At 36.2% G+C, this 6,143-nt stretch overlaps 1 long non-coding RNA gene across 1 annotated transcript; it reads right to left on the minus strand.

Moving 5' to 3' along the window:
• Positions 1 to 502: 502 nt before the first annotated feature.
• LOC141602529 (uncharacterized) lies at positions 503 to 5,616 on the minus strand. Its single transcript, XR_012524507.1, has 3 exons — positions 5,522 to 5,616; positions 749 to 929; positions 503 to 620 (listed from the first exon to the last, which is right to left on the minus strand). It is a non-coding gene; the product is annotated as an uncharacterized LOC141602529 (long non-coding RNA).
• Positions 5,617 to 6,143: the final 527 nt, after the last annotated feature.

The following is a 6,143-nucleotide window of genomic DNA, read 5'->3' on the forward strand; positions in this document are numbered from 1 at the left end:
AGACAAATAACTTACATCTAACACCACACGATCATGAAAAGATTGAGACCCTCCATAATGAGTAGGCTCAACTTCCGCGTCCTTATCTCCTCCTTTCCTGTTGATCTTGTTTCGGGCCGATGCTTCCTTGAACTCAGGACTGTTCCGGTACTTGGTATATTCCTCATATGACGAACCTGTAATCAATAAAATATTAATTAATAATTAATATATTTTCAAAATATGTAATGAATTTTAACTAATTACGGGTATTAAAAGAAACTAAATACCTTTCATGAAAGATGGCGCCTTCTTCCTCTTAGACACCTTATACATGTTGTCCCTTAGCCTCTTCTTGCCAATGTCATTATACCTTTGCCAAACTAGGCGCTCAAGGCCGGTTGGCCAATAGAACACACGCTACAAAAAGTAAACACATGGATGAGAAACAAATTAATAATAAGGTAATTATAATAAATAAATTATATTTACTAATGTATATTTTATAAATAGATACCCGGAAATTGTTGAACCACATCTCCTTATCTTCATCACTAGCGTTACTCCAACAAGTAACGCCGTGTGTCATGTTCTCTTGGGTGCTATTAGTCACACCACGAACAACTGTTTGACTTCTAAACCTGAAATCAAACATGTTAAAAACATAATTATATAGGAAAACAAAAATAATGTATAATTAACATATGTCTAAAAAAAGTCATTTATTACTAAATAAAAAAATTACAAACTAGAATGAATAAAAAATTACCAAAGACCATTCGGATCAAGGATCATCCTGTCGTCAGTCGATCGGGGTATAGCAACCTCCTCCTCCTCCTCCTCACTCACCTCCGTAGTAGAACGGTCAACGTCCTCCTCCTGCTCTCGGGAGCTACTACCTCCCTCACTATAGCCTCCGCGCTGCCTACCTCCTCCACGAGCCATGTGTACTACAATTGAATAAAAAGTGTTAGCAAATATTACAGGATAATTATTATAAGATACAAAAAAATAAAACCTAATAAACAGGTATAAAAGAAAAAATAAAACGCTAATAATTGTTTTCAAATTTTGATATGTATACTTTCAATACCTTCTCTTACTCATCATCATCATCATCCTCATCTTCTTCTTCTTCTTCTTCTTCTTCCTCTTCCTCCTCCTCCTCTTCTTCTTCTTCCCCCTCTTCTATCTCATCCCTCTCCTTATCATTCTCTTCTTCTTCCTCTTCTAACTCCTCCTCCGCTTCTATCACATTTGCATAAATAATTTCATCATGATCAACTGGGGACAAAACTGTTTCTGATACAACCTCTTCTTGGAAAAAAGATGTATCAACTTCTGATCGTGCCTTTGTTTTAAAAATGGCCCACCATTGCTTTTGTTGTCTATCATTACTTGTGCTCGGAAGAGATGTAAAATAAACTTGATGAGCTTGTTGTGCAAGTATAAATGGGTCATATTGAGAGTAGGTTCGAGTATGATTCACTTCCACGAGTTTGTAACGATCATGGACTCTCGTTCCAGCTACGGAATTATCCCTCCATTGAATCTTGAATAAAACGGTTTTATAACTCCGATCCCGGCCATTGTATCACAACTCAAAGATATCCTCTAATATGCCATAATATTCATTGCCATCAAGAGAAGAAATAGTAACGCCATAGTTGCATTTAGCCTTACTTTTGCCATAGTCAAATGTTTGAAACTTAAACCCATTAACTGAATATCGATTCCACGTCACAACCTTTCGAGAAGGACCCAAAGCCAAGCTTCTTATCACATCATCTTGAATATTTAGCTTACATACATGCTTCCGAAACCAGGCTGGAAATTGATCCTCATGCTTATGCCAAACATCCTCTCTGTTCACATTTGGGTGATCTTTAATGAAATCTGTCACAAATTGAGCTTCATATGGCTCCAAAACCTCACAATTAGATAGCACATAAAGGTGGGCACGTTTATACTCCTTGTCATCCAGAAATCTTGTTCCCCCAGCTGATGAACACCCTATTTCATCCTGCATTTGGAAACACTTGGGTATACTTGTGTCTAGTTCATCCGCTTCATCAATATTCAAGTATTTTGCTTTGGTCTCAATATGTTTTTCAAAATAAAGAGAGCAAAAATTGGCAATCTCTTCCGTTAGGTAGGCATTGCATATAGAACCTTCCACACGAGCTTTATTACCAATTTTTTCTTCAAATGATTAAGAAACCTTTTGAAAGGATACATCCACCTATATTGGACGGGTCCACCAACTTTAGCTTCATATGGCAAATGGATAGGTAGATGCTCCATCGAATTGAAAAAAGAAGGCGGAAATATCATCTCAAGTTTACACAAAATTTGTGGTATTTGGTCTTCTAAACGACTCATGTCCTCAACTGATATCGTGGAGGAACATAAATCTCTAAAAAATTGACTTATTTCTCAGAATCGCATTCCAAATGTAGTCGGGAGTAAATTTTTAAAAGCCACGGGTAATAAGCGCTCCATGAAAACATGACAATCATGACTTTTCAACCCTTTCAACTTTAGTTCCTTCAAATCAACACAACGGCTCAAATCGGATGCATATCCATCGGGAAACTTCAAGTTTCCTATCCAATCGCACAATACCTTTCTTTGAGCTTTGTCAAGAGTAAATATGGCTTTTGGTTTAGCCCCATCCTTACGAATATGAAGTTTAGGACGATCACAAAATTTCTTCAATTCCATTCTTGAATTAATATCATCACGTGTCTTTCCTTTTACATCCATAATCGTATGAATAAGTAACTCAAAGAAGTTCTTCTCTATGTGCATCACATCCAAATTGTGTCTGATCAACATTGTTTTCCAGTAGGGAAGCTCCCAAAAATACTTCTTTTAAACCAACCATTTTTTTCTTTTTCAACTCTTTAAACTCTTCTTCAGTCCCATCGACAGTTGATGGCAAATCACGTCTGACCTCCCATATCTCATCCCCTTGGAGTCGAACCGGAGCATTGTCACGCACCTCTTTACCTTTTAAGAAAGATTTCTTGTTCTCTCTATGAATATGTCCATCCGGTAAGAAACATCTATGACAATCAAACCAACTAATTTTTTTGGAATTAGGAAGATAAAATGCTTTACTCCTATCCATGCAATAAGGACATGCCTTTCGCCCAGCGGTTGCCCATCCTGATAGCATACCATATGCGGGGAAATCATTTATAGTCCATAACAATGAAGCTCTTAGTTGGAAATTTTGCTTCTTCGACACATCAAATGTTTCTACACCAACTTCCCACAAATACTTCAGTTCCTCCACCAACGGTTGTAAATAAACATCCAGATGGTTTTTTGGGTTATCAGGACCGGGAATAAGTAAAGAGAGGAAAATAAATTGTCTTTTCAGACAAAGCCAAGGAGGTAAGTTGTACGGCGTGGTCATTACGGGCCAACACGAGTACTTTCTACCAAACTGACCAAAAGGGTCAAACCCATCCGTACACAAGCCAAGTCTCACATTGTGAGGTTCCTCGGCAAAATCGGGATATAACCTATCAAAGCGCTTCCACTCCTCCCCGTCACTCGGATGACACATCTTTCCTGGTGTACGAGGATTTTCTTTGTGCCATCTCATTTGGTTGGCAAGATTTTTCGTGGCATACATTCTTTGAAGTCTAGGAGCTAATGGAAAATAAATTAATGTGTTTTTTCGATATGGTTTCTTTCTCTTTCCACTCCTTTTATTACCCTTCTTCCCCTTCAAAACAATATTTCCTTCACTTGTCTCATATCTATCCCTTTGACATTTCTTACATTTGTCAAGCAAAGCATCATCTTTCCAAAAAAGCATACATCCTTTAGGACATGCATCAATCTTTTCATGTGGAAGCTGAAGACCTTTGACCACTTTCTTGGTATTATAGAAATTTCGGGTCATAACATTATTATCGGGTATAACATCCTCAACCAACGTAGCAATACTATCAACGGCTTTAAATGGCATATTATACTCACATTTTAAAGAAACTATCCTGGATGCAACTTGTAACAATGTCATTCTACTCCCCTCATATAAGGTTTTTTCGGAAGCACTTAGCATGTCAAAAAAGGCTTTTGCTCTTGGGTTTGGTTGTTCTTCATCAATCATTGGTACACGGTCGTCATTAATGAAATCATTAGACTGAAAGGCATCAAGTACCATTTCTCTATATGGGTTCTCATTTTGTTGGATTTGAGGCTCTTCGGGATAATATTTTTCTCCATGGGAGATCCAATTGTAGTAGTTTGGAAAAAAACCATTTGTAACAAGATGCTCTTCTACTTCAATATCAAATAAATATTTTAAGTTTTTACATTTAGTACAAGGACACCTAAGTTTATGTTGTTCCAAATCATATGAATCTTGACATCTAGCAAATTCAATAAATTCACGAACTCCCTTTACAAATCTAGCGATAGGACGTTTCTTCTTATCTAATCTTTCTTCGTACATCCAGCTACGTTCAGATCTCTTCATTTTAATCTATAAGCAATATATAGCAAACTAACCATTTTAAATAATAATATTTAATTTCAACAAAATAAGCAATGGTTATCTCATCCTCCATTTTATGCTAATTTCAAGATTTCAATTGGGTCCTTATCACTCCAACCTAAACCCATCAATGTACGTTTCAAGTCACTAGCAAACACACATTTGTGAATTATTAATGAGAAAAATTTGGCAAAGCAATTCCCCTTAGTTCTCCAAATACACAATGTGGAAAAGATACATATTCCACATATGTATTCAGAGAACATTGGAGAAAATTGCAACCAAATTCTTTTCTCATTAATAAAATCACAACTATGTGTTTACTACCTAAGTGACTTGAACGCACAAAGACGATCCCAAAATGGGGACTATTCAAGAATTGCTCCTAATGAGTAATTCTTGAACGGGTACTAGGTCATTATATATTAAACAAGTTGTCAAAATTATAAGGCAAATTTATACAATCCCCTAATCAAATGACATTACTAATTTAACAAATTTATACATCATGCTCATTCTAACTTAATTTCGTTAATTATAAGGCAAATTTATACAATCCTAACATTATACTACCTTCATAAAACTATACTACCTTCAACAATACTACTTCAATATTACTAAAACTAAGTTACTACCTTCAATAATACTAATATTATCAAGATAACCTTCAATTACATCCCCTAATCAAATCACATTACTAATTTAACAAAAACCCCAATTTCTAACCCTAACTCAAATTAATTAACAAAAATGCTAATTAAATTACAACTACATACAATAATACTAATATTATCAAGATAACCTTCAATTACATCCCCTAATCAAATCACATTACTAATTTAACAAAAAACCCCAATTTCTAACCCTAACTCAAATTAATTAACAAAAATGCTAATTAAATTACAACTACATACATTAATAAGCATCACTAATGTATAAATTACAACTAGATACTAAATAAGCATCACAGCTTAAACAAAATATGAAGGATTGGAGTAATTAAATCAATTTGAGTCGAAAACAAACCTTTATTAAAAAGAAAAACAAAGGGTCGGTAGTGATGTGGTGATGTGGTGTGCGGATGGCGGCGGCGAGTGGTGGCGTCCGGTGGTCGTGGTAGTTGGTGGGGGCGTCGGGTCGTCGGGTTCTTGAAGCTTTTTTTTTTTTTTTTTGTTGTTGATAGTATGAATGAGGATGACGGGTGAAGAATTGGCAAAAAAAATATCACGCGACTTGGCGACTGTCTATGGTCGCCAAATTGGCGACGGGTTTTGGTCGCCAATTTTGGCGACTGTTTTCGGTCGCCAAATTGGATAAATATCGGTCGCCCGTGGATTTCATTCAGATTTTTGGATAAAAAGCTACAGTCGCCAAATTGGCGACTGTTTTCCGTCGCCCGATTTTTTTTTCCTGTCGCCAAATTGGCGACTGTAGCTTCCCTGTCGCCTTTGTCTTGTTTTCTTGTAGTGTACCCAAGGTAAAAAGAGAAAACCCCGCTTGGGCGAGCGTGGCTCTAATGAACAAGAGATTCATAGTTGTTACTAATTGGTAAGGCTAATCTCAATTTTAGTTATGTGAGAGATCTTGTCAATTTAGTCATAAATTCCTTATAAGTGAATTAATTCGGTGAATGTAAATGACGTGAATT

This window comes from Silene latifolia, chromosome 9 (genome assembly GCF_048544455.1).
Source record: "Silene latifolia isolate original U9 population chromosome 9, ASM4854445v1, whole genome shotgun sequence".
Classification (NCBI taxonomy): domain Eukaryota; kingdom Viridiplantae; phylum Streptophyta; class Magnoliopsida; order Caryophyllales; family Caryophyllaceae; genus Silene; species Silene latifolia.